Genomic DNA, 25,863 nt, shown 5'->3' on the forward strand with positions numbered 1-25,863 from the left:
CCCTACCATGTGACCAATGCTGATCTACATGTCAGGTATATATGGTCTAGCCCTTTCCCTCCAGGAACGGGAAAAGCATGTGGGTCAGAGTCCACATCATTTAGGTGTTGTGTGCCAGAACTCACGTGACTTTTCTCTGATTCTAAATGTCTCACTATTAAAACTGTGGATGGGTAAATGTAATTCCAGCTTTGGAAAATTGTTTTATTAAGTCTACATTTATTAGTGAGTATAGGTACATAATTAGTGACAGAATTTACACACAACCATATATTTTAAGAAAAAGATGCTTGGTATCCTCATCCCTACTCTGGTCTGTACAGGAATAAATGTGTTCTGTATTATAATATTACTTATAAACATAATTTGGTAAAATGGAAAGATAGTCAGTGCTTATTTCATGTCATTTTTGTGATTTAAGACTAGGGGGCCAAAGTGAGTATGCCTGGGCTTTGAAGTGAAAGCACGGTGAACAGTCACAAGCCATCTCCTATTCGTTGTGTAACCATGGGAAGAGCATTTAATTCTAGCTTCAAAATGAGATTAATAATTATTAGAGAGGAAAAAGTAGTAATTTAATCAGATTAAATAATATGACAGCAATAAATTCCCTAATCTAAATGTGATTGGTGGTTTATGACATATTTTGGTACATATTACACATTAAAATATATAAAGACAACAAAATAGCAGCAGTAAGTAACGAGGGTAGGTGAAGTTGAAGTGTCCCTGCATTTTATTTTGGCAACATGTTTTTCCTGCTTCCACAGGAAACAGAATTTATGCATTTCTAAGCTAGCCTCGTCTTCTTCCATGAAAGAGTAAGCTTGCATTTCTCTTAATCCAGGTCTGACAACTTTGGCAGGCGTGGCACTTTTTTTTTTCCTTTTGAAAGGAGACATCGCATAGTACACTACAGAGTGTCTACATCAAAAAACATCAAAAAATGCTTTTTTTCTAAGTATATCCAGAAATAATGAAAGAAACCCAAACAGCAAGCAGAAATATAATTAAAAGTCTGTAAATTGTGTCTAAATGGTAATTTATCCTATGTATGTGATTGGATATGATTATTTTGTTATATAGTCTTTTGAATTTGGAATCTGGTTGTTGTTGAAAACCATAGCTGATTTTAAACATTATCCAGTGATATAGAAGAGGGGGAAAACTAGCCCTAAAAAAGCAAGAGGTATAATTCACCCAACCATGAGTGACTCTATGATGTGTACTTCATAGTTAAGTCAATTAACATTGATCCAAATGCGTTTAATTAGAGTTCAGCAATGCCAGCAATCCAATTAAGCTAAATTTTTAGCTCCATAAGAGCTGAATTTTATTAATCAAATGATCTTTAAAATTCCTTTATTTCCTTCTTACTTTTTGAGGAAAAACATTACAAACTTGCAGGTTTTCCAGAAATTTAAAATATTCAATGTCAAATGAGTTATTATCTACTGTTAAAAATTTTGAGTGCAGTATAATATTTTAGAACATGCTCTGACATAACTAAATACCACATATATGTTGCTCTAAAAATCAATTAAAATTAGATGCATTTTTAAATTAATGCACCTGTTGAGAAGGAAAAATTTCTGTCTGTCATTCATGATTCTTCTGGCTAGTCTAAGAATTAAACTGATAAGAGACAGATTAACAGGAGAGAATCAAAATTAATTATGTACGTGGAATGCACATATACATGAGAGATTCAAAATACAGGTAAAATAAGGTATATATATTATTCTGTACTAAGGAGAAGTGGGTTAGGAGTCTGGGGCTAGAAAGGGAAGGAAGGCAATTTATAGGAAGCATGGAAAAAGCAAATGTCTGGGAAATGAATGTTTGCCAGGTCATCCAGAACATAATGGAAAATAGAGTGAACTTTGATCCAACAGGCCTTGCTAGGTTCTTCCCTGTCTACCATACTTAATTCATATTATACCATAGTTATTTATGGTGATAACTCCCTTCCTGAAATAAGTTCTCTATCTATGTTATTTTATGCAGTTGCGGAGGTAGGGAGGAGGCAAAAATTAAACTTGAATATTCTGTTCCTTAAAAATAAATAGCTTAAAATAAGTGATACAAACATTATTTAATAGTATATTTTGTATTTTAATATACATATAACAAAATAAAATTTCCTACATTCACCAGTAGTTTCAAAACTTGAAGGAAAATGGATACAACAGAATCACATTGTAAAAGTTTTCTAATAAGTAATTTTTATCCTATTAGGATGATAGAAATAAATGAACAATCTCAAGAAAATGAATATCAAAAATTATTTGTTGCTTAAGTCATCAAAACAAACAGAGATACTAAACTTAAAGAAAATGTTTTTATTACATTGTAATAATTTGAGGGGATTTTTGAAGCCTGATTCCCATCCCTATGGCTACTTGAATTTTTTCAGGATAAGAACAGAAGTACCCAGAGAAAGTATCCACTCCAGCTCTCATGAGAACAGTGGAATGTTTTTGGTGATTTGCAAGTAATATACACAGCATAAATTTATTCTCTATCTCATTCTATAGAGCCTCATTCAAAATTGTTTTTTTTTCTTAAAATACACATTTGTCATTGTAAATTCATATCATGTCTTATTAAATAGTCTCTTTGTAAAGAGATTGATTTCTAAAATTATTAAACATTCACGAGTTGTCATTGCCTCTTCCTCCTCACCCTCCTCTTCCTCCTTCTTCTTCAGATATACAGTTTTTTTAATAGCAGCGAGTCAGTGCAAATGTCCCTAGGGACCACTGAGCATAGGTATCATTTTGGTAAAGGATGCATAATTTTCATTGCCTTAGGTAATTTCAAGAACAATATTCAGTTAATCATTCATGCTTACCACTTCTCATTTTGTTTCTGATGGAAAAATGAATATATTCAACTGATTTTATACTGAATATTAAGAAATCAGTCTCAATAAATGTTTATTACTATTATTATTATTAACTGATATCATGTTTTAGTAATGGTATAATAAATTTAATTTATTTTTTCACCGCATTCCCTTGTCTGAGCAACGTGGGTGAGAGACAGGAAGTACTCTACATACAGAAGGCTATTAAGTGTTCCCTGAAGTGTAACCCTGCTTTTATTTTTGTTATCATTGGTGCATTGTAGTTAGACATTGATAAGCATATTTATCTTTACTATAAAATCCATTTGAGCAGAGGCTGTGTGCTTTGCTATCTATATTTTTATGGCCTCGAGGACAGAGCTTCTAGCTCTAGAGTCAAGGAAGGAAGAAAGGAAGGAAGAGAGGCAGGAAAATGGAGGGCAAAAAGGAAGGTAACATAAAAAAAGGAAAGAAATGAGAGGAAGAATAATGGTACTAGGATAAAAAACTAGAAAGAGCTTTGTTTCAATTATTTATTGCTACATAACAAAATTCCTTAAAATGTAGTGACTAAACCCAGTACTTAGTTACATATTTGTGCATACTTTTCAACTTGCATAGAACTTAGCAGGGACTGACCAACTTTTCTCTATGTTGTTTTGGCTGAGAACGTGTTTGGAGCTAGAGACTCCAAGATGGCTTCCCTCATATGTTTGGCACCTCAACATAGATGGCAGGAAAGGGTGGGGCCTGGCTAGGTGCTCTATCTCCCTTTGTATTCTCTTATCCTCCAAAGCCACCTTCTCTTCATGGCAACTCTCTCCAGCGAGTTAGTTGTTCTTGATTTGATGGCTGTTTAAAAAAAAAAAAAAAAAAAAAAGGAAGCTGTAAGGCCTCTTAAGACTCAGAATTGGAAATTTCACCTTGCCACTTTCACCATATTCTGTGAGTCAAAGGAAGTCCCTGAACAGCTTGGATTTCAAAGGAAGAGTAAAAACCTGATCTTGATGGGAAGAGCAGCAGGTGCATATAGGTATGGGAAGAAGTGTTGGTAGTCATCTTTGCGAAAGTCTACCACCAGTGGTAACAGACTGTTACTGAGGTGTAATAGAAAACTATTTTTCAAACTGAGGAAGTATAATTTGGCAGAGATTTTTTTCCCCATTATTTTATTGCTTTTCAAAGAGCACATTAAAATACTTGCTTAAATACCTCAGCCTGACCAAAAACTGTTAATCACATATGTCCTACAAGTATTTAGGATAATTTTAATCATGTCTAAAAGCATCTATAAATGTCTACATATAATTAATGATGAAATATTTTAGATAAATTGTACATTGCCATATCCATATAAAGCTAGTCACAAAACTAATGATGGTAACTGTGAACTAATTTGTAGAAGGGTCATGTACAGTCCCTCTAATCTTAGAAACTTAGCCTACTTTTCTGGAGCACAGACCTAGCTGAAGGGTGGGGTGATTGGACATTTTAAACACAAGTTGACTTTCAAAGAACATGAGGTTCAGGGGTGCTGACCATCTGCACATAACTTTGCCCCCAAACTACTACTAGTCTACTATTGACCAGAAGGCTTACCAATAACATAAATGGTCTGTTAATACATATGTTGTGTGTTAGATGTATTGTACACTGTATTGTCAAAATACACTAAAGAAAATGTTACAAAAATCATAAGGCACAGGAAATATAGTATCTTACTGTAAAAATATTGAGGCATAAGTGAACCCACACATTTCAAAGGTTCAAAGGTTAACTGTAACAACATTTTTCTTTTGAAATATAAGTTATAATTAGATTTATTAAATGGATTTGTGCATATTTTCACACAATAAAATGTGTAATCGAAAACCTATCTAAAATACAATGGAAGTTTTCCTTTATTGTTTCCTTTTTTTAAAGTTTACTGAACTATGTGTAATTTGCTGTGTTATTGAAAGGAATTACACACACATGTAGGATTCATAAAGACTTGAAAACATATGATATTACATTTCTATCAGATTAGCATTTTAGTTAGAATAAAATCTGATTCAAATAAGATTGACTTTCCTTCATGAGCATGTACTCCACTGGGTTGGGAAAATATATCTAATATAGAGGATTGTTACAAAGGAGATGTCAGCCCACAAATTAATATCCAGTATTGGTTACCTGAGTGGTGGGAATGTTCACAGTGGTTTTACTGTATATTTTAAGATAATATTTTTTAAAATACATAGTGAAGTACTTAAAATTATTTTAGTTTCAGGGGTACCTGGGTGGCTCTGTTGATTAAGGATCGGACCCTTGACTTCAGCTCGGGTCATGATCTTAAGGTTTGTGAGTTCAAGACTCACATTGGGCTCTGTGCTGATGGTGCAGAGCCTGCTTGGGATTCTCTTTCTCTCTGTCCCTCCCCAACTTTCTCTCTCTCTCAAAATAAACTTAAAAAACTAGTTTAGTTTCAGAAACTATTTAATAAAATTTCTGGCAGTAATTTTTAAAACATTAAAAATATATTTACTTAGGACCTCTTTTTAATGAAGCTAAAGCCATTAAGTCATTAAAAAAGCCTGAATATGCTGTGTAGTCTCTGGTGATATAAATGATTGTTAATATGTATCTTCCTAATATGAAAGGATTCTGCATCTAATTGTATTGATTATGCTATTTTTAGAATTCTAGTGCCATAGATTTATTAGGAAGCGAATACTTCAAGGTAAAACTGTTCAGTAGCCTCTTGTAATCATTTCCCACTTTTGGTAACTAAGCTAATGAGAAAACAAACAAAATAACATGTTGACAGTAAATACTATTTCCGCTTGGCTACTACTGTCCAGAGCTTCTCTTTCAACTTTTGTCCTCTGAGGGAGTTGACGCTAACGTGACAATCAATCCGTATGTGCTTCTGGTCACTAAAGGAGAACGAGGCAGACTCTTTAATCAATCATCTTGCTTTGCCAAGAAGTGGTGGTGATGTTGAGGGGAGAGGTAGTGAATTGCCTGAACTCTTAGGTCAGTAATATCTTTGCAGAAGGAGGCACCTTAGGAACCTATAACCTAAGGTGAGTTTTTATTGGTCTCCTTTGATTTTTCTTTATTCTGAAATGACCTTGAGAAAGAAATCAGATAATTTAGGGATCTCAGGAAGTGATAGACCATTCCCTCAGAGTTCTTAGGGTGGAAGTGCATCCCTTCTAGGTGATACATTTTATTTGTACCACTTTCCATAGCTTAACCTTAATCAGCTTGTAGATAACCTCCTAATTTGTAATTTTTCCAAGAAATTGAGGAGTGTGCATGTGTGTGTGTGTGTGTGTGACAGAGAGAGAGAGAGAGAGAGAGAGAGAGAGAGAGAGAGACTTAAAGAAACTCCTTTCTAGTCAGAAGTAGAATTCCTTTTGACTCCTCCATTTAGGTAGGATCCTAGTCAAGAACTCATGTTTGGAAACCTACCTGCTTTTGTCTGGCTGTCACAGTTACCCCCTTAATTATTCATGAAGAACTTGACTCCAACCTTTACCATATAGTTCTCACTGTACCCATCCTGGTTTTCTCCATGTCACACCCACAACCCACTCCTATTTCCACTTTGAGGTCTTTGTTTTTGCTATTCCCTTAGCTCTGGAAGTGCCTGAACCCTTTTATTCATCATTATTTAGAATGTAATATGTCTCCAAAGATCAGCCCAGTCTTCCTACCAGTCCTGTCTGATAATATCACAACCCTCTTTCCCCTCACAATACTTTCTTCTGAGCTAAAACAATTGCACTCAGTTTAACAAATGATTATCTAATGACTTATCTAAGATTTTATAATGTTTTATCTGTCAATTTGTCTTGAAAAATTATAAGTTTGAAACTGAGAACTATATCCCCACAACATATATCATTGAGTGAGGGGCTCTGGGGTGCTTTATTGATGGACTGACTGATTTCTGCTAGTCACTTGACAATTAACGTGAGATCGATCTCTTCTCATTTTGTAAGATTCCACATTTCACTAAAGTGAAAAATACTTTTCCTTCTATATGGCAGATAAATTTGTAAAAATATATATATTTGGGACATCTGGGTGGCTCAGTTGGATAAGCATGGGACTCTTGATTTGGACTCAGGTCATGGTCTCATGGTTCATAGGTTTGAGCCCTGCGTTGGGCTTCCCACTGGAAGTGCAGAGCCTGCTTGGGACTCTCTCCCTCTCCTCTCTCTCTGCCCCTCTCTGATTCTTGGTCTCTCAAAGTACATATATGGCAATAAGTGGAATATTCCATTTAAGATCATTTTGCCAAGTTTATTTATACTGTGTTTGTTTGCTACTCTGTGATTCTCTGATATTCTCTAGCCTGCCCTATTTCATTGTTGGTATGTAAGCACTGCAGTGATTGGAACATCATAACTTGATTTTTGCTGCTTCTACTAAAAATATCTGCATTGCTTATGGATAACACGTTGGGATAAGGAGAGCTTCTCTGCTCTAATTTGTACCCACAGTTGATCCCTCCCTGGTTCTTTCATGTTGTCTGTTCTCATCAGGTTTCCAATTACATGAAGCACAGTAGCAGAACGAGGGAAAAAAACGATCCTTTAATCCCAAACTGTTCTCTATCAGGAACACTTCATTCCAAGACACTATAATATGGTGAGAAAGAAGTCTATTTAAAAATGTAATTGTCATTCCTCTCTAAGTAACATTATTTAATATAAGAACACATTCTGACTTGCTTTTTACAAAATGTTAATTTCCTAGCATTTAAAAATGGCAACAGGCAAATTATAGCGACAAACACCAAGCTGCCCCAACTACTGTCATTCTTGTGCCAAACTAAAAATATCCCATATTGTGGTTCGTAGGAAATAGCTGTTAAACGTAATTGCTTTATAAGTGTAACTGCGAGTAGATGATAAACCGCGTCGTGGACCACAAGCTGCGTGTTTGGTGTAAGACGCCCACTTGACAACCTGTCTGGATGTCTACAAACAGAAACTGATTGGCAGCAAGTTGGTCGAGGGATAAGGAAAACTCGTACAGTCAGACGAATGATACTGCTGATATTTTCCAATGAAACACTATTTGAGCAGAATAATTCTTGGGATTGATTAGGAATTAGTGCAAATAAATAGAAAAACTCTTCAGACAAGGAAGATTTAATTAGGCCTTCCATCACCTCACTACACTGATGTGCTTGTCCTAATTAACTTTGCCCCCCTTCTGACTCCTCACAGGTGTTACTAAATCTGCTCTTCTTTCTCGCTTCAGATTCAGCGCCACAGCGGTTCTTGGAACCCTGACAGGCAGGCTCCGGCAGTGTCCCCATCCTCACGTTAGAATTAACCTAAGAACCCACGACGGAGCCCATGACACAGTCCTGGTTGCAGTTCTTTTATTTCTAGCCTGTCAGGATTTACTGCTTTCTGGGACACCTGAACGCCATCTTACTGACCTCCCTACCAGGTTTCTTCTGCTTGTGTCATAATTCCAACAGACAATTAACTTATTCTCTAGTCTTGAAACACTTCTCTGCAGCCATTTTTAAAAATCATAGTCTCCTTTGGGCACGCCTGGATGGCTCAGTCTGTTAATTATCTAACTCTGAATTTTTGACTCAAGTGAAGACCTCATGGGTCCTGGGATTGAGTCCCATGTAGGCTCTGCACTGACAGCATGGAGTCAGCTCAGGATTCTCCCTCCCTCTCTCTCTCTCTCTCTCTCTCTCTCTCTCTCTCTCTTCCCCTGCCTCACTCACTCTCATTCACTCTAAATAAATAAATATACAAATAAATACACTTTTAACAAATTATAATAAGATAAAATCATAATCCCCAAAATTGGGATTTTATCATCACTTGGTGCAGATATTTACTCTAGATTTAGGTACAGATATGTGTCTGGATGGCTTGTTTCTAAGTTCTGCCTTCCTGATTTAACCCCCTACTTCTAGAATGATGGCCAGAGCCCTGGAACAGCTTTGTTCTGTGTGATGATCTTCCTGTGTATTATAAGGCTATCTCATTTTAGGATATTTCCTAATTGTTAGTAGAAAAATACCAGAACACTGGTAGGTAAGTACAGAGCTATAGAGAGGACGGTCTTAGATACATTAGACATCTTCCTATGTAAGGTTAGTATAACAAAATTTTCTTTAGGGACTGAAGCAACTGCTTTTCCAACTATGATCTTAGGGTGTCTCTGAATACTTAACAATCCCAGTAAGAGACTCAACCTTTGCACTTAACAATGTGAAGGTCATTCGCCTTCTGACCCTTGGAACTGTTAACATGTATCTCTGAAATTAATTTTCTCATGAGACTTAAGAAGACAATCATAAGATACATCTATTTGTCTCTCATGGAAGAGAAATTTAATTGTTCTGTGTAAGTTTATGTGAATTTCTGTCCAGAACTGTAGTCACTTTCATGCATGTTGATCTGAAAATGCTTATTCAATATTAAATAATTTCTTCTTTCTTCTATATTGGTACAGAAAGCTGTTCTTTTGACAGGATTGCTTCATTTGACCAATACCTGTATTTTAGAAAATTTTAAAGGTTTCCTGGGGCATCTGGGGCACTCAGTTGGTGAATCATACAACTCTTGATTTCACCTCATGTCATGATCTCACGGTTACTGAGATCAGGTCTCTTGTCATGCTCTGCACTGACAGCTCAGAGCCTGTTTGGGATTCTTTGTCTGCCCCTCTCTCTGTCTTTACCCTGTTCATTCTCTCCCTCTCTCTCTCAAAAAATAAAATATTTTGAAAAGGAGTTTTTTAAAGATTCCCTAATTAAAAAGATAAAAATGTATGAATTTTTGTTTACTTGTATTTTTTATTATTTTAAGTAAATACATATTGAATACTCAATAAATATTACTCTCTTCCAACTCTTCCTATTGTATTTGCTTATTCTTTTCATAAGAAACATTTTCTATCCAAATAGTTTTTCTTTAGAGAAAACTTGAGTATATTACATCCCAGAAGTAGATGATTTTAGGTTCAGTACATTAAGCTTTAAGAGGAAAAATGGAAAACTAGAGTTTGGGATTTTTCCTCATTAATATTGAAAGTTTAGAAAGCTTTGCATTCCAGTCCTTAATATATGTGAACTTTAACCCTGATTAAATATTCAACTCCATCAATCTTCTCTGAGAAGTTTTCCCAGTTCATCATAAACCACTTAATTACTCCTCTTCCTTAGCTTTTAAAACACATTTTTTTTGTCTCAATCTATACTTTGGCATTGATTTTTTTTTTAAGAACTTACATTAGTTTTCAAGTATATGTTACATCCCATAAATGAGAATATAACTGATTTATAGGAGGGCTATTCCTGGGGCAGCTGAGTCACTCAGTAGGTTAAGAGCCTGACTTGATTTCAGCTCAGGCCATGATCTCATGATTTGTGAGCTTGAGCCGTGCATTAGGCCCTGAACTGCTGGTGCAGAACGTGCTTAGGATTTTCTCTCTCTCTCTCTGTCCCTCCTCTGCTCACACTCTCTCCCAAAATAAATAAACTTTTTAAAAAATGGTCTTTCTCTAGTACTTGTTTATATCTCACAAAGCCTGACACAGGGTAGGTAATTTTAACAATTAAAACACATTCTGAACGTGAAAAGTTTAAACCCCTTTACTTCCATTACATTTCTCTTTTTTACTACATTCTACCTTTGGATTTATGATGTATTCATAGAAATCTTTTCGGAGATGTCTACTGTTATTTTACTGGCTGGTCTCTGCTGGCCCAGAACACAAGAGAACATGAATATATCAAAATGTAAATAAAATATTTTCTAATTAAAGTTTTCACAGGTAAAGGGAAAGTTAAGAGTTTGAAATAAGAGGATTATTGGATATCCTTTCAGCAGAGTACTGGAGCCTCTGAAGATTATCTGATTCTATGGCATATTCAAGATTGTCTTCTCTCAGCTATTTTACAACTCTGTAGAGATTAGAGCTAAGTTGTAGAGAGCTGATGGCAACACAAACTGATTGTACTCAGTAGCAGAACAATTCACCCTCCTGTGTAAATGCCAGTCTCAAAACCATTTGCAAGTTCATTTCAATATTCCTGGTCTATAAATGTACCTATTCTTTGGATTCTCCATTGAACTGGTGATAATATCTGTTTTCCTCATTTAATTATTCATTAAATAATATCTTTGCTATGTGTATTTTAGATTTATATGAGTCATTATTTTACATTGTTCAAAATCATGATCAACATCATGATTTTACTTTGTTTTGAAAATTACGTTTTAAAAATACTTAGTCTCCTACCAAGGGCATGCTGCTTGCAATCATGGAGTATCTCAGTAAAAAAAAAAAAAAAAAAAAAAAAAAAAGAAAAGAAAAGCAACAAGAAACAACAATGACAACAAAACTGGTTAGTACTTCAAATATAGTTTATCATTGTTCTTGTGTTTTTTAGTTTATTGATGATGTCCCTCATTCTTAGCAGAAATATGAAGCTGAAGTAGTTTAATTCAGTAAATCCTTCTATCTCTGTAGTGGCTATGGAAAGAATTATGGGAAGAACTTAAAGGAACTAACTAAATATTTCATAAATCATGAGCAGAAAGGCATTTCAGTACTAAATTTCCTGGAGAATCTCTGGATTTTAATTATCCATTTTGTCTTTTAGCTAGTATCTAGATACTAGGTAGTTTAAACTATTATATAGGTTTATATAGGTAGTTTATATATATTGGGTATATATAATAGGTAGTTTAAAACTATTATTACCTTCTTATTCTTTTTTAAATGTTTGTTTATTTTTGAGAGAGAGAGAGACAGACAGACAGACTCTTGAGTAGGGGAGGGACAGAAAGAAAGAGAGAGAGAGAGAGAGAGAGAGAGAGAGAGAGAATCTGAATCAGATTCCAGGCTCTGAGCTGTGAGCACAGAGCTTGACGCAGGGCTTGAACTGATGAGCCGTGAGTTTATGACATGAGCCTAAGTCAGATGCTTAACTGACTGAATCGCCAGGTGCCCCCTTCTTATTCTTTTTTAAGTAAAATTAACAAGTGGTACCAATAACAAAAACAACAACAACAACAACAACAACAACAACAACTTTCTTACCCTGGTATTTAAAAATGCCACTCTCATCTTGTATTTTCTGTCATATCGTTAACTACCATTAAACTATATACTATATATGTACTAAATCTTCTCTTCCTGTTATTATTTATTTCCTAGTATCACTCTTCATTCTATTTTTTTCTTCCTTAAATTTCATCAGGATCCAATTTCACTTACCCCTTCTAGTTCAGTTCAAATTATACTTTCTCCATTGCACCTGTTACCTAATATAATCTATTTCATTCCAAAGCCTATAGACAACTACTGGGAAAGTCAGTCCAGGACTATAGTCTATCTGTCCCCATTTGACCAAATAAGAATGGGCCCTGGACTTAGAACATTTTGTCCAAAGTAGGGAGACCTGTGTGAGGTTTATCACCTGTGTGGTAATATATTTCTCTGTTTCAGGCTCAATAAATGTTCCTTTGTCTCTGCTCAAAGCATGTGTGCCCTCTGACACCTAGCCAGTTCCAATGTTACATCTGCCCTCCATGAGGAGGGGACAGGGTCCTTGTACTGTGGCACAAGAGGGAGTGCATAGGCAAATCATTCTTTGTTGGCTGCTAGAATACACTCACTGGCCATGGGGACTAATGCCCACCATTGAAGCTGATCTTGCTCTGTATCTTCTCTATGTGAGGAAAGCATTATTCCAGCTAGTGCTTGACTCAACTATGTTCTTGTTGGCTTCAATACCAAGATAGAGTCAGCAGGAGTGTTGGGACTACATTCCTGGTATTTGATGATCTTTGCTATCCTACATGTAGTCAAAGTTCTCCCCTGGGATATGTAACTGCTACACAGTGCCCTGCCCCCTTGGGATTGATAGATTTCCTGTATTGCTTGTAATTTTCCTGTATTATTAATCACACACAGCATAATAAACTACTTAAGGAAGTTCTTATACAGGGTCTGGTTAAAATAACTGTTTAATAAATATTACAGATAAAGTTAAACAGGAAATGAATAGTTATGGCAATATTCCGCCATGTGATTTAACTATAGAATTTCCAGCAGTATTCTAACAAACTCCTAATAAGAATAATCTCAGAAGAAGAAATTAAAATAGGTTATTTTAAAATACATGGCAGCCTTATTAGGAAATCAGTGGAATTTACTTCAGTAATTAATCTATCTTACATACGGGTTCTCTTGCCACTATAAGACTAAATTTCAAATTATATTTAATTTCTATTCTAGCTCCTGATATAGCACCTCAATCCACCCAGATTCACAACTAAAAATGAGAAGTTATCTCTAAATAAATCTTTTGTAACCGCCACCATTTCCATCAAAAACCCCCTGAAATGTTTGACTTCTGAAATATAACTAGCAAATAAATATTTCTCGTGACCTCCACTTTTAACATCCTAGACTATATTATCATTAATTAGTTATTTCTTGAAATAAAACAGAGGTCTTATATTTGGTCCCACTGCTTCTCTCTCTCTCATTATGTTTATATGTTCATACGTATATTCCCAAAGCAGATATGCAGACATATCACTATATGCCATGTTTTCCTACATTCTAAACTCTGCAATGCAATACAGTGTTCTTGTTAATATCTACAATGTCATACACAACTGTGACCATGGCTAATTCTCTTCAATGCCAAATATTTCCTTCTCACTTATTATACTCCCTACTCTTTGATGATTTTGAATACTTCAAGCTCAGTCCTTCCTCCAGACTTTTTATTTCCCCTTTCCTCTACCTGGATTGTTCTTTGCAAGATATTTCTTTGTCTTATAATCAGCACTGCCTATCATCTACAAAGGAAACACCAGAAACTGATTAAAAAAGACTTCCTAAGTACTTACTTTGTGTCAGGGATGATGCCTTGGTACTGGGAATGCAAATATAATCTTAATCTCTAGGCCCTTTGTGTCCTAGTAACAGAGATGATTTATGTAAATATGTGTAAGAACAGGTAAATAAGCAAATGCTACAAATGAATGAATAACAAAAGAACTAGGAAAATGTTGTAAGTCATTTGATGAGGTGTTTTATGACCTACGACAGTTACATTTTATAGAGAAATTAATATTGGTTTCATGAAAGCTTTGTACTATCTCAGAAACATTTTATTTGTAAACATGTAACACCTCTCTGTGATAATCTGTATTCTGGAGAATTTCCTAAATATGTAGCTATCCTTGATGTGGTGTGAGCACATTATGTGTTTAAATAGAATATTAACATGATGCTTTCAACATATATTTTTTCATCTCATAATCTGAACATTAACAAGCTTCTTGGGGAACTAGGTTTTGGAATGTGTGACAAGTTGTTTAATTTCTGTGTATTCCAAGAAAAGTTTGAGCTATGTCTACTTAAAATCAAACATATATCTCTGATCACTCAAAAACTTCACCAATGAACTGTACATGTATAAATATAAAACAGCTTTAAAATATATTTTATGAATATTGCCCCAAAGCCCTTATAATTCAGATCATGGCCTCCAATTATGTCAGCTGTTTCTTTGCTCCAAAATGAGCACACTTATGTTAATAGTTGTATTTATAAATAAATTCATAAATAAATGAGCAACTATATATTTTTTTATTATATTTTATTACCAAGTAGGTTTCCATATAACACCCAGAGCTCTTCCTCACAAGTGCCCTCCTCCATAGTCATTACCCACCTTCTCCTCTCCCCCATCCCCCTCAGCCCTCAGTTTATTCTCAGTATTCAAGAGTCTTTCATGATTTTCCCCCCTCCCTTTCCCTTAGTCTTCCTCCACTTCTCCTCCCCATGGTCCTCTGTTAGGTTTCTCCTATTAGACCTATGAGTGAGAACATATGGTATCTGTCCTTCTCCGCCTTATTTCGGTTAGCATGACATCCTCGAGGTCCATCCACATAATGAGCAACTATATAAACAGTTGTAGTAGTATTACCTTTGTACTTAATAATTATAATTATTAAAATTATAAAATATAGTTATAATGAAACACACACATATATACATATATATTAGAGAGAAACAATGAACTTGGGAGTGGGGGAGAGGTGCAAAGGGGTGAGAGAGAGAAAGAAAGAGAGAGAGAATCTTAAACAGGCTCCTTGCTCAGTGCCAAGCCTGATACAGGGTTCTATTCCCACTACTCGGGGATCATGACCTGAGTTGAAATCAAGAGCTGAATGCTCAACCAACCTAGCCAGCTCTATAATGAAACCCTGCCTCTATAATGAAACATATTTGAATTTATAGTACAGCAGGATATCAACATGGCAATGAGGACTGCAGACGGTGTTGCCAGAAAACCTAAATTTGAATCCTGAATCTGACACTTTCAACTACATGATGGATTTTGACCAATCATCTTAAGAATGTGGGCCTCAGTTCCTTATCTAGAAAGTGGCAATGACAGTATTTTTTGTCCTGTAAGCTTTTTAGTTAAGCTGACACTTTAAATTAATGCTTTGTTTATAATGAATATTCAATATTTGGGGATTTGTTAACTGCTATTTTTTTTAACACCTAAAATGTAACCTGGAATAGAAAAATAAACTAGCAGTTGAAAAACAGAAGATATGTCCATTATTGTTAACATTTGATTTTTTAGTTTCAGTGAAAGTCTTTCAAGAAGGTATCGTTTGGAAAGAGGTAATAATTATTAAATATAAGCTTCACTGGGTAATAGGAAAGCAGGTGATTAAATTTTAATAGACTATTAAGCTATGAGAGGCAGTAGCTTGAAGACCAGTAATTTGAAGTAGTGGAAGAACAAGTTTAAAAAATACAGTTGTGATAGATAGATCAATACCATTTCATATGAAATGTAGATGGACTTTTTCTTGCACTGCCATAATGTGAAAAGGCCTACAACATGTCTAAAAAAATCTTATTTTTCCTACAAAGGACAATAAAAATAAACAATTAAAATACTTTCATTTATAAGATAATTGTCTGTGTTATGTAAGAAATAGACAATAATTTCCTTCTTTAAAAAATGAAGAATCTGAAAAATATATCAAGAATCTAAATGATTATACATTTGTATATGGAAAAAACCAAACTGGTGATATAGAGGAAATCAGCATGTCTATGTTTTTCTGAGCTTTCTTGATCATTTATCCAGATTTGCATTTTCCCAATGAGATTTGCTTCATTCTGTTGGTAGTACATTTTTTAAATTTTTTAATATTTATTTTTGAGAGAGAGAGAGAATATCAGAACGAGAGTGGAGGAGAGGCAGAGAAGGAGGGAGACACAGAGTCTGAAGCAGGCTCCAGCTTCTGTGCTGACAGCACAGAGCCCAATGCTGGGCTCAAACCCATGAACTGTGAGTCCTGACCTGAGCCAAAGTTGGACACTTAACCAACTGAGCCACCCAGGTGCCCCATGTTAGTATTATTTCCAATGCAATGTGTAGGATATTTTGTGTCTCTTTAGGGCTTTCTAGAATTTTATTAATAGAGTTATTCATATTCTAATTGTTTTAGTTTAGTTGCTAGATAAGGACCCTGGAAGCAACAAAATTTGACAACTAACTATATGTTAGAGATACAATTTAATGTAATTTACATAAAGAAAAATATGATCCATTTATAAATACATGCATGACTACTATTGGTTTTTAGCCAGACATAAGTATTCACTAAAATAATACCTAACATCTTATGAAAATGGAATTTACATTTTACACATTCCTTCCTTCTTTTCATCTTCTGATCTGTAGACTGTCTTCTTTTCCCCCTTGAGTTTTTGCATAGCCCTTAGAAAAGGAATCTGTGTTAAGGTACAAGGGAAGATATTTCTGCTGTTTTTCACAGGAGGAAGTCATTTATCTGATCGAGAAAACGGAAGGAAAGCTTATTGATCCTGCTGGCCCATAGTCCAGCTCAAACTCTCTAATTCATCTACCTCTTCAGTTATTTGTTGTTGCTTAACAGACCCCTCACACTTAGTGACTTAAAATGACACTACTTTACTATGAGTCCTGGTTCTGTTGGTCATGGTTTATATCTGCTCTACAGAGTCTTGGGCCTCCAGCCAGAAAGACCCAGTGGGCTGAGGACAACTTGGGTATATAGGAGCTATTTTGCTCATATATGTGGTGCTTGGGAGAGGATTACTTGAAAGCTGAGTTCAGCTGGCACTGTTAAAAAGCCTACGTGATTTGAGCTCCTCATACCACATTGGCCAGAAGCTGGAATTTCTTTTTAAAGTAATCTCTACACCCAATGCAGGGCTGCAATACTCAACACCAATATCAAGAGTTGCATGCTTCACCAATTGAGCTAGCAAGCCAGGTGCCCCAGAAGCTGAAATTCTTACACATCATAACAGGACTCTGTAAGTGAGTTTCCAGTGAACAAAGGGGAAGCTTGATGGCCTTTTATGACCTCACCTCAGAAGTCATATTGCATTATTTCTGCCATTCTCTAATAATCAAAGACGTCACAAAACTACTCCTAATCCAAGAGGAGAAAACATAGGCTGTACTTGTTGCTGGCACAAGTGCCAAAGCTGTTGATGCCATGTTTTAAAATCTACTTTAAAGTACAATGTGTCAAATTATGGACTTTATGCCCTTCTTCCTTTTGATGTATGTGTGTGTACGGCTCACATGTACAGGTATGTGTCTTTCACTTACAAGACTGACATTCTTATTGGCTTTTTCTATCCTGCATTCAAGGAATATGAATCAGGGCACAATCTTCAATAGAGCTGGCCAGGTGAACTTCTACAGTAAGATCTACTATTCCCTAAGAGTGAGTTTTAAGTTCTAGTTTGGGGACAGGAAATGAGAAGTGGTTAAAAGTCAAATTTTGTTTTTGGGTAAATCATATTTTTTCCAATAAGCTTCTTTAGCAATAAAACTGATACTGGGCCCCTGGGTGGCTCAGCTGGTTGTCAGGCTCTTGATTTCAGGTCATAATATCTGAGTTGTGGGAAGAGCCCTGCATCAGGCTTCACACTGGATATAGAGCCTGCTTGGCATTCTCTCTCTCTCTCCCTCTACTGCTCATGCATACTTTGTCTCTGTCTCTCTCTCAAAAAATAATAAATTAAAAATAAATTAAAAACAAGAAAAAAGATATTGTAATTTAACGGAACTGTAACTTAATGGAACAGTTTGCTGTTACATATTATTTCTCAGGACCTCTGGTACAAAGGCCTGCATACTGTATTTTGTAGGCTCCCCTGACACTTGGGTTCTGGTTAGGTTCTGCCAAGAAGAACTCAAGACAGATTGGAAGGCTGAAGAGAGATAGAAGTCATGCTGTTTTGTTTCTACTGGTCACCTCTGAAAGCAGCAGTACTTTGCTTTGGTAGTTGTGTTTCCAGTAGCATTCGCAGCTGTGGCTCAGAGATGCACCAGGGCTGGCAATAGAGGCTCCAGCACCATATCCAGCAGTGAACTGCTAGTCTAGCAGCAGCAGTGGTGGTTTCTGCACACAAGTAATGACTACAATCCTAAGCAGCACTGATAAATGTACAACATGTACTTGAAACAAATGTGAATTATGGCGTTCTTGGCTTTAGTGTTCCATAAATGCTCCTTAGGCCAACATAGTTGGTAGTGTTGTTTTGATCTTTTAGGATTTTATCCTGCCTTTTAATATTTTTTTACAATATCATTAGCTAACAGCAGTATTAAATTTTTAATTCTATGGAATTGACTGTTTCTTCCTTTAATTCTGTCAGTTAAAGTATTAATAGGTGAAGCATGGCTAGTAAAAAGTTGATGCAGCCAAGGCCAAAGAGGTTGCTGACTGTGTTCTACTCTAGGATTTTGATGGTTTCTCGTCTTACATTGAGGTATTTCATCCATCTTCAATTTATTTTTGTGTACGGTGTAAGAAAGTTGTCCAGTTTGATTCTTCTGCATGTCCTTGTCTAGTGTTCCCAGCATCATTTGCCAAAGACACTTTTTTTCCACCGTATATTCTTTCCTTCTTTGTCAAAGATTAGTTGGCCATATATTTATGGGTCCACTTCTGGGTTGTCCACTCTGTTCCATTGATCTATGTGTCTGCTTTTGTGCCAGTACCACACAGTCTTGATGATTTTTAATACAGCCTGAAGTCAAGAATTGTGATGCCTCTGGCTTTGGTCTTCTTTCTAAACATGGCTTTGTCTATTTGGGGTCTTTCTGGTTTCATACAAATTTTAGGATTGTTTGCTCCAGCTCTGTGATAAACACTGGTGTTATTTTGATAAGAATTGCACTGAATGTGTAGATTGCTTTAGGAAGTATCAACCTTTTAAGTGATATTCTTGTAATCCATGAGCATGGGATGTTCCTCCATTTCTTTGTGTCTTCTTCAATTCCTTTCACAAGCTTTATACAACTTTCTTACCTCCCCGGTTAGGTTTATTCCTAGGTATCTTATAATGATTGGTGCAATTGTAAATGAGATCAATTCCTTGATTTCTCTTTCTACTGCTTCATTATCCGTATATAAAATGGAACTAGTTTCTGTATGTTGACTTTATATCCTGCAGTTTTGCTGAATTCCCCTATCAGTTCTAGCAATTTTTTTTGGTAGAATCTTTCAGGTTTTCCATGTAGAGTATAATGTCATTTGCAAAAAGTAGAAGTTTGACTTTTTGCCAAATGGATGCCTTTTATTTCTTTTTGTGTCTGATCGCTGAGTCTAGGACTTCCAGTACTATGTTGAACAACAGTGGTGAGAGTGGATATCCCTGTCATGTACCTGATCTCAGGGAGAAAGCTCTCAGTCTTTCCCCCTTGAGGATGATATTAGCTATGAGTCTTTCATATATGGCCTTTATGATGTTGAGGAATATTCTCACTAACCCTACTTTGTTGAAGGTTCTTATCATGAAAGGACACTGTATTTTGTCAAATGTGTTTTCTCTAGCTATTGACAAGATCACATGGTTCTTAATCTTTCTTTTATTAATGTGGTGTATCATGCTATTTGATTTGTGAATATTGAATCAGGCCTGCAGCCCAGGAGTTGGGTGGGCTAAATGGGTGATGGGTATTAAAAAGGGTACTTGTTGGGATGAACACTGGGTGTTTTATGTAAGTGATAAATCAGTGGGTTCTACTCCTGAAACCAATCCTTCACTATATGTTAACTATCTTGAATTTAAATAAATAAAAAATAATAAGTAAGGTAAACATATGTGAAATATGTATTTTTAAACACTTATTGGGAATATACATATGTATAATGTGTCATCCTGATGGGTTGATATTTTTACCATTATGAAACTATGTCTAATGATAATTCTTTATTAAATAAAGGTCAGTTGATCTGATACTAATATAGAAGCCACAGAATTCTTATGCTTACTATTTGAATATGTATTTTTTCTGTCCATTTATTTTCAATTTATCTATATCTTTATATGAAAGATATATCTTTGTAGAGAGCATCTAGTTGGGAATTATTTCTGTTTCCAATTTGAATAATTTCTACCTTTTAATTGGGGTATTTAGTTGATTAACATTTATTGTAATTATCATATGGCTGAAGTTAGGTCTACCATTTTACTATTTGTTTTCTCTTTATGTTCTGCTTTTATTTTTTTTACTTAAGCCATGTTGATTATTTGTAGTGATTGTTTTAGGGATTACAATATCCATTCCTAAATTTCACAGTCTACTTACAATTAATATGCAAAATGGGTCTACTCAATAACCCACATTCTTTATGCAATGACTTTCATATGTATGACATCTATAAGCATTGTCAACTCTATAGTAAAATGATAAAAGTTTGTTTTACATTTTTTAATTTCATAAATGTTTATTTTTGAGAGAGAGAGATTGAGCATAGGAGGGGCAGAGAGAGAGAGAGACAAAATTTGAAGCAGGCTCCAGGTTCTGAGCCATCAACACAGACCCTGGTGTGGGCCTCTAACCCATGAACTGCAAGATCATGACCTAAGCCAAAGTCAAATTCTTAACTGACTTAGCCACCCAGGCATCCCTAAAAGTTTGCTTTAAAATATCATATGCATTTGAAAAAATTTAAAGAAATGTAATATTTTATGTTAATCAATAAACTTATCATTTCTTATGCCCCTTATTCCTTCCTGACAGTATGAATATCTATCTGGTACTCTTTCCCTTCAGTCTGAACAATGGCTTTGAGCATATCTTATATTGAAGATTTACAGCTAGCAAATTATCCAGGATTATTTGGTAAAAAAGTCTTATTTGGTTTTCATTCTTGAGGGATATTTAGTTAGATACAAAATTCTGGAAAGGGCTTTTTTTTCCTCTCAGCATTTTAATATGTGTTCCACTCTATTCTGGTTTCTGAAAGACAGAAATACCCTACAATCCAGCAACTGCACTACTAGTTATTTATCCAAAGGATACAAAAATACTGATTTGAAGGGGTACATGCACCCAATGGTTACAGCAGCAATTATCAACAATAGCCCTTTATGGAAAGAGCCCAAATGTCCATCGACTGATGAATGGATAAAAAAGAGGAAGTGTGTGTGTGTGTGTGTGTGTGTGTGTGTGTGTGTGTGTGTAATGGAATATTACTCAGCTATCAAAAGAATTAAATCTTGCCACTTGCATCAACATAAATGGAAAAAGTTCAATAAGTCAGAGTAAGACAAATACCATATGAATTTCACTCATATGTGGCATTTAAGACACAACATATATGAACATAGGGGAAGGTAAGAAAAATAAGATAAAAACAGAGGTGTGCCCAAGTAGCTCAATGGGTAAGCATCTAACTCTTGATTTAAGTTCAGATCATGATCTCACAGTTCGTAAGTTCAAATACTATATCCAGCTCGGTGCTGACAGTGTGGAGCCTGCTTGTGATTTTGTCTCCATCTCTCTTTGCCCCTCTACTGCTTGAGATCTCTCTCGCTCTCTCTCAAAATCAATAAAAATACACTTTAAAAAAAACGGAGAGGGAGGCAAACCATGAGACTTAAATATAGAGCACAAACTGAGGATTGATGGAGAGAGGTGGGTGGGTGGTGGGCTAAATGGGTGATGGGCATTAAGGAGGGCACTTGTAATGAGTACTGGGTGTTAATATGTAAGTGATGAATCAGTGAATTCTACTCCTGAAACCAATATTCCACTATATGTTAAGTAATTTGAATTTAAATGAAATCTTGAAAGAAAAAAAATTATTACCCTGAATATAAACGCTTGTTTTTCTGAGACTACTTTCAAGATTTTCTTTTTGTCTGTGGTTTATAGCAGTTTGATGTGATGTATCTTGGCATTTTGTTTATTTGTTGTCTGTTTGTTTTGTATGTGTACCACTTACAGCTCCTCAACTTTTTCCACGATTCTAATTTACTATAGTTTCTACTGCTTGATATTGTCCATTTGTTTCCTCAGGCTTTACTTATTATTTAAAAAGGTTTTTTTCTTCACACTGAATAATAATGTCTGTTAATCTATCTTCAAGTTTACAGACTCTTCTGTTTCCTCATTTTGCTTTTAAACCCAATAGGTGATTTGCTTCCAATATCAGATTTTATATATTTTTTAGTTTTTGTATTTCCACTTGATTCTTTTAAACATTTGTATTCTTTTGATGAAAATTTCTGCTTTTAAATCCTATGTTTTCTCTTTGTCTTTTAGCTTAATTATAAAAGCTATCTAAAACCATTGTATGCAAAGTCTACCATCTCTGTCCTCTCTGGGTCTGTTGGTTGATTTCTCAATGAGACACCAGTATACTATAGCCTACAGGTCAAATTCAGTTCTCCACATGCTTTTCTATACAGTATTTATTAGAACACATCTGCGTCCCTCCATTGACATGTTGTCTATGGCTCCTTTCACATTACAATAGGCAGAGTTGAATATTTGCAAGAAACTACATAGCCACAAAGCCTAAAATATCCGCCATGTCATCCTTCCAGAAAAAGTTTACCAACACCTTCTCCTATGCTTATTTTTTTTTCCATTTGTTGAGTAATTTTGTATTGCACCCTGGGCATTAGCAATGATATCCTGTGGTTTATGTTTCTGTAGGCAACAACAACAAAAATCACATTAACAGCCAGTTCATGTCATTAAATCCAACCTACAAACTCTGTTTCGGCACTTTTGGGCAGCAGCTGAAATCTTTGCTGTTCTTTTAAACTTAGCAGAGCTGCTGGAAACTTGCCACACACGTGTCTAGTTCAGGGTTCACTGGAAATGTAGGTAGTGCTTATTTATAGAAGTTGAGACTCTGCAATGCTCTCTTTTTCTTCCATTTTCCCCCTACTTTCCAGAAGTTGTGGCTGCCCTGATCTTCCCCCTAGTTTTTTCAAAGCAGCAAGGAGGTGGTTTTTATGCTAGAGCCATAGCTGCCCCGTGTGGCACTGCCCTGGCTGAAAAAGGTGACCAACAGGAATCTTACCCAGTGTTGGGTTGTTTGTTTCTTCTAAGAGTTGACTCTCCTCCAGTATCTGCGTATTTTCCGTTCACTCTCCATTGTTTTCACGTAGCTGAAAAGGTAGCTGTTAGTGCGGAGATATGTTTGTGGTTGAAAGACTGGTGAGATGACACGCAATCCTGCAATAGCTTTGGTGGATGTGAGTCCATAGCAGCCGTGTAACTCCTGACGGGCGAGCAGGGCTGGCGGTGTCAGCAGCAGCCACAGCAAGTGCGACTCATGTATTTATTTCAGGGGGGAGGTAGCGTCACTGTATTTTTCTGATTAATACCATCGTCTCTATTCTTCCTTTTTCCTGGAGAAATAGAAACTTCTCGATGCTGCGCTGTGGCTCCCTTCTCCAGTTCTCACAATTTGTTTTTCCTTCCCTATATTTCCTGCATTCAATTCCCCTGCTTGAACTATCTAGGAAGCTTTCTGTTAATTGATCAAACAATAATCCATACACCAGATTGATGATAAATCGATATCAACAGTGAACACTAATTCACTGTTAGTGGAGAGAAGATTTCAGATAAATAAACTCTTTTGATTTGTATTTGCTAGGTATTATTCCAGGAATGTGGACATAATGCCTAACCTTTTTTAAATGTTGTTTTTTAATGTCTTTATTTTATTTTGAGAGAGAGAGCAGAGAGCAAGCGGGGGAGGGGCAGAGAGAGTGGGAGATACAGAATCTCAGCAGGTTCCAGGCTCTGAGCTGTCAGCACAGAGCCTGAAGCTGGACTCAACTGTGAGATCATGGCCTGAGCTGAAGTCGGATACTTAACTGACTGAGCCACCCAGCCGCCACATAACCTTTTGTAAAAAAAAAAAGATTTTAATTAAGGTTTTTTTAATTAAAAAAATTTTTTACATTTATTTATTTTTGAGAGACAGAATGAGACAGAGCTCAAGCGGAGAAAGGGCAAAGAGAAAAGGAGACAGAATCTGAAGCAAACATTCAGCACAGAGCCCGACATGGGGCTCGAACTCATGAACTATGATGAGATCATGACCTGAGCCAAAGTCCGATGCCCAACCGACTGAGCCACCCAGGCACCCCTTAAAAAGCTTTTTGTGTTTATGTATTTTTGAGACAGAAATAGAGCATGAGTGAGGGAGGGGCAGTGACAGAGGGAGATATAGAATGTGAAGCAGGCTCCAGGCTCTGAGCTGTCAGCACAGAGCCCAACATGGGGCTCCAACCACGATTCATGAGATCATGATCAGAGCCATCCAGGCGCCCCAATGTCTAACTTTTTTTTAACATTCTCTTTTTTGCCCAGTACCTTTATTACTCTCTTAAGTATTTCCTTAATTAGTATCTATTGAATAAATGAATGAATGAATGAATGAATATAGAGATTAAAAAATATTCCTAATATTTGTGTAGTTTATAGTCTGGTGGGCACTTTTCAAGCATTTTGTTTTATTTTGTTTTGTTTTTAAATCTGAAACCAAAGCAGAACAGAGGAATTGGGAGCCTATTACAGGATGTACCTAGAAGAATAAGAGTAGAAAAACAGCTGTTGCTACAGATTTTGAGTGCCACCAAAATACGGGGATTCAAATGAGCATACCATAAGACCAAGCAAAAGAGAGTCCATATAAGTATGTAGCCTTCTCCACAGGAATGGGAGGCACTGGTATTGATAAAACCACAGAACTTCCTTTAGCTACTATCATAAGTATACAACTATACGCAGGCTTGGTTGGTTGTCTAGATGAGAAGGTGATATATTGACTCATGACCTCAGTTGGAACTATAAACCTGCATAGACATATTGGACACTGATTAACAATAAAATTAAGGAGACAACTGTAATGGGAATGAAATTATACATGTACAAAATGCTTAAATGTGCTATATTATAAAAGAAAATAACAGTAATATAAGTATTGCTTGATCTTTCATATTCAACTCCTCTAAAAACAGGATATTGACTTGACACACGGGAAACAAGGAACATTTACTCAAAGATCCATAAAGTGTACCTATGGTGAGGAAGGGACTGTGACCTGGGAGAAGGTTAGAGGTAAACAAATATCTTCTATCTGGTACTAATATTGGATAGATACTTAAATTGTAATGTGATGTGAACCAAAGAAAGAACTGATAGAGATGCTGATTTTGACATATCAGAGAGAAAATACAAAATGAAATTTCTTTTGATTCATAAAAGCAAAACAAATGATCATTAGTGCGAATTGCATACCAGCAATGCCAATTCCCACATAGTGCACGATGCATATATTACGTCATATTAACCTTATGTGTACTTTATTATAGCTCTAAACCACTTATGCATGTTTAGCTCTCACTTTTTGTTGCTCAGTGTTAGAGAAGCATTAGCAATATACATTTATGTTTAATTCAGTCCTTCCTGCTCAATCATGTATAATAAACACATATTTGTTTAGAAATATATGTAATTGTCAATACAATTTTTACCTTGGCTCTTACATGTTGTATTCAAATTAATTACTAAACCCTATTCTTTCCTTTTGGAAAACATGTTTATGTAACTCTTATTTGATACAACATGACAAACGAAGGAAGCAAAGTGTCACAAACTAGTT

General features: G+C 35.7%; 1 long non-coding RNA gene across 1 annotated transcript in view; it reads left to right on the plus strand.

Annotated features, from left to right (window-relative positions):
- Nucleotides 1–17,382: 17,382 nt before the first annotated feature.
- LOC115297104 overlaps nt 17,383–25,863 on the plus strand; it is an 83,519-nt gene continuing 75,038 nt past the window's right edge. The window contains exons 1-2 of the long non-coding RNA XR_003911280.1: nt 17,383–17,521; nt 25,220–25,319. This is a non-coding gene — a long non-coding RNA (uncharacterized LOC115297104). The remainder of the gene's footprint in view (nt 17,522–25,219; nt 25,320–25,863) is intronic.

Source organism: Suricata suricatta, chromosome 7 (genome assembly GCF_006229205.1).
Source record: "Suricata suricatta isolate VVHF042 chromosome 7, meerkat_22Aug2017_6uvM2_HiC, whole genome shotgun sequence".
NCBI lineage: Eukaryota > Metazoa > Chordata > Mammalia > Carnivora > Herpestidae > Suricata > Suricata suricatta.